The following is an 8,682-nucleotide window of genomic DNA, read 5'->3' on the forward strand; positions in this document are numbered from 1 at the left end:
ATATTTTGCTAACATCAAGAATTCTTAAACGGACTTATTTAAGATGAAGGGAAGTTATACCAGACAGGAATTTAATTACAGGGGAAAAAACGAAGCTTGCTGGAAAAGTGAAGTCATTATCCTCTTTTATCAGAAAACATCTTTCTGACAGGTCTCCCTGTGCCTTCTCTTGACTTCACTTTGGTGATTGTGAAATTTGAATTATCACCACAGATGAAGGGCACATCATACCAGGCTGTCAATTGTGATGCTGTATGTGACCAAGATGAATAGACAGCTAGAAAGGTACAGTAATCCACCCAAAGTGGCTTTCAAAAGCAAACGGCCCACAAATCAATCCTCACCCCGGACCAAAATGCTTCATGTGTCCCAGAATCCTACATAATCTGGCCACAGCCAAGGGCTCCAGCCTCAACTTGCCCAGGGCTCCTCTCATTCTTTGCTGTGGTATGCTGTGTTTCCTTCAATTTCTTGAACAACACATTGTTCTCTCCTAGTAGGTGTTCTATGCATATTCTGTGAAATAGTCTGTAATATTGTCCCACCCCCACCTGCCTTTGTCAAGCTAAATCATCCTCCTTCACAATCCAGCTAATTATACATTTCTCAGGGAAGCTGTCTCTGAGCTCCCTAATATGTTTGTCATGCACCTCTAAGTGAGGTCCATCTGCTACAGAGCAAAAACTATTTGTGCAATTATTGAATTCATGTCTATTTCTGCGTGACTGTAAGTTCGATGAGGGCAGGGTCAAGTCTTTGATCCTGTCACTATTATAACCCAGAGCTTAGCGGATATCTGGTCTTGAACAAATGTCTGTAAAATAAAAGATTATTGAATACCAGGAAAAAAGAGGTTCGGGGGATAACTGTTAAAAAATAGAAAATGGGCCAATAATGGTGTCAGTTATGATAAGCTTCACATCAGCAAACCAAGACTTATACCTAACCTAACTACAGTTTCAGCTCCCCAGGAACGCCACTTTTAGCCAGCCAACATGGAATTACATGGTTAGCACTAGTGAAATAACCTGCTCAGTGGACCCCTTCCATTTCCCTTACGAGGGTGATCTTGCCTGAGACAATTCATTCTTCACCAATAATTTCTTTTTCCAACTACCTTTCTGCCTTTAAGAAACCTGCCACTGGTACAGCCCTTCAGAACCCCCTTCTATTGCTATATGGGATACTGCCCAATTCATGAATTGTGGAATAAAAACCAATTAGATCTTTAAATTTTCTTAGTTGATTTTTTGCTATTTAACACAGTCATACACCTTTTGAGTGTGCTGGCATTTGAGGCATGGTGTCCAGCTTAGGAAAGGGGCTTCAGAATGCCAGACAGGGCTATCCTGGAGGAGATCAATCACTAAAGCCAGAGTCTATGCAGGAAGAATGAAGAATTGCTTCTGCATAAATTCAAGGCAGAAACATAATCTTGGATTTAACAACAACAACAAAAAGGTCCTCTTATTTTAAATACAACTTAACCAGAAATGGTAGGGAAAAGGAGACACATGCATACCTCACACTGCACTGAAAGTCACAGAAATAGCTGCAGAGTTGATGGCAACCAGCCAAGGATTTATATCACTCTTTTTCCCTTCTTTGGGGAAAACAATTTACATTGATAAAAATTTGAAAAAGATAATAATAAAAAAAAAAGTTGGTTCCATTCAACTGCATCAACATCTTAATCTTCAAACTAAATCAAGGGGGAAAAGTACCAAGAGACCACCCTGCTGTTCTCAGGAGCAAGTTGCATAATTTACATAGATGTCTGCGATGAAATTGGATAAGGCCACAAAGTGCCTTTTTGTCCTTTGAAGGTCAAAATACACATTTCTTTCTCCATATGCAGGAATAACCTATCACATTTGCTGGTAGCTATACTTCCAACACATAAAAAATTTTCTCTATAAACAGACTCCTGGCATGAGTTGTTGAGTGCTTCTTTCATTTTTCATTTTCCAAGGTTCATACACCTCAAAAAAAAAAAAGTGATCACATGCATTTATAATGACTGACATCTCAGTTCAGTAAATTATATGCTAAGGTGCAAGAAACATGATTCTGCCTTTAAAAGTATCATTTGGCATATTTTATTCATCCTGCCTTTCATTTTTCTTTTTGAAGAGATCTTGCCTGAGAGTTTGGAATAAATAGGTCTTTGTTAAGATCATCTTCTATTCTCTATAACTGTTACAAAGTGTCCTATTCTGCTGGGCCTTATGACTCACCAGTAATTCCAGAGCTCACAAATGACAGAAGTCAAGTCTGACATAGGGCCTAATCCAGGTCTGCAGGCATATGCTTCTTTATTCTACAGAGGGATGCAAAGACCAGCCACACAGATGTGATCAAACATACACACACACATGCCCTAGGGTGCATATGCACACACGTGCATGAGCACACACAGGCATACACATACACTTGCACATACACACATTCACCACACAGGCACATGGATTAAAGATACCTCAAGAGTGGATATAGAATAGATGCTAGAATTTCCTTGAAGTAAAGGAGTTCTTTAAGAGAGGTAGGATCTAATCTTGATAAGAGCAGTTCAGATATGTTTTAACTAATGTAATGCAGTAAATAAGTAAACCTTAAAAGTTCCACTTAACTCTATGATTGCATGCTATCTCTGAGGTTGAAATACCAGCCAATTAGGGTTGCCAGATAAAATATAGGACACTCAGCTAAATATGAAGTATTTGGTATATACTTAGACCAAAACATTATTTATCACTTATCTGAAATTCAAATGTAGCAGGTGTCATATTTTTATGACAATATAAACTTTTAAGGTTTACTTATTCACTATAGTCAATGAACAGACTTGCAAGAAAGCTCTTAACACAGGCCCAAATTCACCTTGATCCTTGTCATCCTGAGCCTTTACTTGAACTGGTTGCGGTAGGCTCAGCCACAAGCTTTCCTCAAAACTGGGAAGTGAGGAGAATCCCAGGACAGGGAGCAACACCCACATAGTTCAGGACCGCGTGGCCACAATGGTTGTGGCTGTCTCTGCCACTGAGGGCTGAGTTCATGTTACTCAGCAAGCTAACCCATGAGGGGTATGGAGATACTACCATTCATTGTAGATCTGGACACCTGCTTGTTCCATGCTCGCTGTTCCTTGCCTTGCCACACCTGCGGGTGAAGTGTGCATTGAATGGCTTTCAGCAGGAGTCCCCACAACCAAATCCTAAATCTCTCCTCCTCACTTATTTCTTCTCAGTGAAGATTCACCACTGAAAAACTCGGGACTAATCTCCTGGTTTTTGTTCACATCCTCTTGAATATTCTTATTTAAATTCACCCGTATTGCTTGTGATTGTAAGAGAGATAGCCATTATCCAGCATTTACAATCAAAGAAGCCAAGGCTGTGTCATGAATATATACCATGCTTTCCAGGACCCCCTGTGGAAGACATGGAAGACATGACCTCCTGTGCACTGGAGATGTGATCTAGCCAGAGAGCAGAACATTTATACGTTAAACACATTTGTAGGTACACGCACAATAGACCAAATGCAATTGTAAAATAGTTTGACCCATGAGCCCTTTGGACAAACAGAAATAACCCATGCCCTCCTTTGATTTATCTAGGACATCTAAATGAATACTAAGACTGAAAACAAATGAAAGCAATGGTAAGCTGAAATATGATTTTTCAAACAACATATTCTCCTCTCCATATTTCCCCTCTACTCTGTTTAGAATCACAGAGGATGTTTTTCCTCTTTTGTAATATGTGTACACAACTACAGAGTTAGCATTTGGCATTTGCTCAGATGAATCCTGGCTTTAAGGAATACGTCCACAGAAATGATTCTACAATTGTCATTCTTGCTTTGGTTTCTCAATATGTTCTCACAAACAGTATCTTGAAAGTGGGTATCACTGGTTATGGAGAAGATTTTAAATCCTACACCTGTATGTTAGATGCCCCATTAATTATTCCCATTGCAGACCTATGAATTTAGAAGGATAATGTAGGTCAGGACCAGTAGAAGTGAAAAGTCCCTTAAATAAAAGGCCCTTAAATAAAAGGCCCTTAAATAAACCCAAGGATGGGGACAGGGGTGCCTGGAAGTGCATTAACAGTCTCATCTGGCTCAGGATATGAAGACTACACACCAGATTATCTTTTTCTCTAAATAATGGTTTTATTGAGATATAATTCACATACCAGAAAGTTTGTAATCAAGGGATGCCTGGCTGTCTCAGTCCATAGAACATAGAGCTCTTGATCTCAGGGTTATAAGTTCAAGCCCCACATTGGGCAAGGAGCCTACTTTTAAAAAATTAATTAATTAAAAATAAATAAACAGAGCATACAATCCAATGGTTTTTATTATATTTACAGAGATGTGTAACCACCACTATCTAATCCCAGAACATTTTCATTGGTGCATAAAGAAATACCATACACACTTACAATCACTTTCCGTACCCACATCTCCCCAAGCCCTTCTCAACCACTAATCTACTTTTTGTCTGCATATATTTGCCTATTCTAAACATTTAATATAAATGGAATCATATAAAATATGGTCCATCATGACTGGTTATTTCATTATGCTCAGTATGTTCATTATTTCTGGTTAATGTTTTGAAGTTCAGCATATTGTAACATGTATCAGTATTTCATTTCTTTCTAAAGCTGAATTAATAATCCATCATATGGACAGATCACATTTTGTTTATTCTTCCATCTCTTCATGGACTTTCAGGTTGTTTCCACTTTGGGGACATTATGAATAATGCTTCCCTGAATATTTGTATGCACATTTTTATGTGGACACATGTATTCAAATCTTAGTCAATTACCTTTAAGTGTAATTGCTGGGTCATGTGGAAACTCTATTTATCACTTTTAGGAACTCCCAAACCGTTTTCTAAACAGCTAAACATTCCCTCTGGCAATGTATGGGAGCTCCCATTACTTCTTAATGTTGACAGAAAAATATGCATAAGCATGTTTGTTAAAGGGCTAATGGTAAAGCTAGACAAACTAGAAACAGGATAAATGAGTTCCAAATCATAATTTAAAGTGAATAAAGAATAATCTAACAATTAAAGGTCTTCTGAAAAGAAAATATACAACGGGTGCCTGGCTGGCTCAATTGACAAAGCATGCAACTCTTGATTTCATGATTGTGAGTTTAAGCCCCATATTGGATATACAGATTATTTAAAAACAAATACTTTTTTTAAAAAGCAAAAAATACATGAATTGCTAAATTCTTGCATATTTTCAAGGTTCAGTGAACTGTACCATGGTGGCCATGAGTTCAGAACATCATATATTACCCATTCCAGAGACAGGACCTTATTTCCACTACCTTGCCACTCATGAGATGTGGACACATCACATGTTTGACCACAAAAGTGTGAGCAGAAGTTATGTGTGTCATTGCCGGGCAGAAGATTTAAGGACTAAGATTTACCATGGACTCTTCCACCCTGCCACAGAAACCATCCACACTGCAGATGGCACATTCCTGTTGGTCTGGAGAAAGAAGTGACAATATAGAGACTCAACCACTTATAGACATGTCCCATGAAGAAAAAGAAAAGAAAAATCTGCTTCTTTAAACCATGACTTTCTGGAGTTATTACCATAGCAAAACCTAATCTACCATACAAAATATTAGTATCAGAATTGGGGACATAATGAAGAATTTATAATATGTGGTATAGACTTAGGTGTCAGGCAGCATGCTTATGAGAAAATTATTATTGGAGGCCAAAAAAGTCACAAACTACATAATACAGTAGCAAAATATCTTATAAAACCATTGTTTGCCATAACTCAGAAGTCAGATCATATGCTTAATGAACTTATAATTCAAATGGAAGAGGTTAGAAAATGGAACTAGTCTATGATAGTTGTTATAAGTTGCAGTTAGTACATTTTTACGAGAAAAAAAAAAAAAGCAACTCAGAAAGGAATTGGCCAATTTTCAAGTAGGAGTAAAAGGAAATAGAATCTAAAAAGTCATGGATTTGCAGAGTTGGAAAAAGGAACTTTTTCTCAATTCCAAATGGTAGAAGATAAAGCTGTGGTGGCCTCTGATGAGCTCTACCACTGAGTTCAGGAAGCCTTCAAAGACAAGGTGACTTCCAAGCCTCATTTTGAAATATAATCAGTAATATATCAAGTTTTAAAAGCAGTGAAAACTGCTCCAGACAGAAAGGACCAATGGACAAAAGAAAATATTTGTGAAGCAACTTGGGGGTGTTTGGGGAAATACAAATAGTATTGCATCACAAGTTTCCAAACTCTCCAAAGCAGAGGATACCTTTCTTCAAGCTTAAAATCTAGCTTGATTCTAAAGTGAAAGGAGACTTCTTCCAGTCTCTGTGGGTCGCATTTTGAAAATCACTTGAGTAAGTAGTCATGCTTCAGGGTCCATGTTATCCCGTAATACCAAACCAAGGGAATACAGAATCAGATAGAAGAGTTAGAAGGAAGCCCCTATAGATAAACTGACCAAGCAAGAGGCTCTTTCAACAGTCAAAGCATGAAAGAATGAGGTCCTAAAATTTATGATGGCTCTGAGGATAGCTTGGAAACAATGTATTTCAGAGACATTGAGGAGTGAGAGTAAATAGACTGGACCACTGATTACATGGAATTTGGGAAAAGGATAGAGAGAGGAGAGGATCAAGAATAAGTTCCAGGGCGCCTGGAAAAAGCATCATAGGGGCGCCTGGGTGGTTCAGTGGGTTAAGCCGCTGCCTTCGGCTCAGGTCATGATCTCAGGATCCTGGGATCGAGTCCCGCATCGGGCTCTCTGCTCAACAGGGAGCCTGCTTCTCTCTCTCTCTCTGCCTGCCTCTCTGTCTACTGTGAACTCTCTCTGTCAAATAAATAAATAAAATCTTTAAAAAAAAAAAAAAAAAAAAAGAATAAGTTCCAGATTTCCAACTTGGGGGGCAGGATGAGTACAGGCACTAGCACCCCAGAAAGAGAACACAAGGGGCCCCTGGATGGCTCAACTGATAGAGCATGACCCTTGATCTTAGGGTTGTGAGTTCAAAACCCACACTGGTACGGAAATTACCTAAAAATAATTTTTTTCTTTTTTCTTCCTTTTTTTTAAATTACTGTTTATTTTTCTATCAACCTTATTTCTATTTTGTTTGCTTTTGTGCAAGAGCTGCTAAGACCACTCAATGATTTATCTACCCATTCAGTGGCCTAAGCAGTGGGAGCTAGAGACCAGTCTTCAATGGCCAGCTGAGCCTTCTAGCCTTCAGTAGAGAACTGCTAAATAGGCACGGGGCGGGGGGGCACCTGAACGCCTTCAGACCATTCTGTGAATTCAGGTTGAGTAGCGGTAAACTTGGGAGCTGGAGTAGTCCATTCATCCTGAAATTCCTCATTGGTCACAGCCTTTTAAGCAGCAGCCTGCTCTTCCTTTTCAATCTCCTCAGGATCTCTGTAGAAGTAGAGAACAGGCACGACCTCCCATGGATGTTCATGGGAAATAGTATCATGCATGCACAGAACTTCCCTGGCCAGCATCCACCACCTCAGACCCGCTGAGTGAGCAACTTGTTATTGCAAGGGATGGCGACGTCCGCATAGCGCAGAGGAGAGTCTGTGTTACACAGAAAAATGGTAGGCAGGTTAACATAAGAAGCCTCTGTAAGAGGCTGGTGGTCAGCCCTGGGATGAGCAACCACCAGAAGTCTGGGCTCCCAGAAGGCTGCTTGGATCTGGTTCCTGAAGGTTCCAGGAGTGAAGAGGCCAGCAATAGAAGTGACTCCAGTAACAGCAGCAAACTTTAGCTCAGTTTGCTGGCCAGTATTCCTGGATGATATGACACTGACATCAGCTGGGTTTACAAGGGCAATAATGACCCAAGCTGCCAGCAGAAGCTTCTCCCAGGTTCTCTTCAGATTTATGATGTAGATACCATCACTTTTGCGTTTGTAGATACACTGTTCCATTTGGAAGTCAAGGTTAGGGCCACCTAAGTGGGTTCCTGCTGCAAGAAATTTGAGGATATCCTCCTTCATTTGCAGAACATCAAGGGCTCCACACACTGTGAAAGTTTCCCTTTAAGTTATGATGGGAACACAAAACAACATTGTATTGACCCCTCCCTGGGTAGTGTGGAAAGAAAAATAGGATCTTAAACAAACAAACAACAACAACAAAAAGGATAGGATGCTTGGGTGGCTCAGTCAGTTAAGCATCTGCCTTCAGCTCAGGTCATGATCCCAGGGTCCTGGGATGGAGTCCGCATTGGGTTCCCTGCTCAATGGGAGCCTGTTTCTCCCCTCTTTGGCTCCTGCCCCCTGCTCATGCTCTCTTTCACTATCTCTCTTTCAAATAAGTAATCTTAAAATTTGTTAACTAATTTTTTTTTAAAGATAAGAATACAAGATAAACAAAGATGGCAATCAGCAGCAAAGGGCTTGAGTTTATTTGCAAACATGCTGAGTTTGGAATATCTGCATGATAGCCAGTTTTAAGTGTCCAATGGAAATTTAACACACAAGGAAGTAGTTGGGAACTCTAGGAAATGCCAAACGCCTAAAGAAAATATTAAGTATCACAATCCCATCCCCCACCTTGGGAAAAACAACATATCCCCACAACCAAGAGCCAGCCCCATTCCATTCTTTCTGCCCACAGAAGGGGACCCAGTGTG

At 39.8% G+C, this 8,682-nt stretch overlaps 1 pseudogene across 1 annotated transcript; it reads right to left on the reverse strand.

Moving 5' to 3' along the window:
- Positions 1-7,182: 7,182 nt before the first annotated feature.
- On the reverse strand, positions 7,183-8,059 carry LOC309866690 (small ribosomal subunit protein uS2B pseudogene; annotated as a pseudogene). The gene has a single exon. The product of its transcript is annotated as a small ribosomal subunit protein uS2B pseudogene (transcript).
- Positions 8,060-8,682: the final 623 nt, after the last annotated feature.

This window comes from Mustela nivalis (genome assembly GCF_964662115.1).
Source record: "Mustela nivalis genome assembly, chromosome: 6".
NCBI lineage: Eukaryota > Metazoa > Chordata > Mammalia > Carnivora > Mustelidae > Mustela > Mustela nivalis.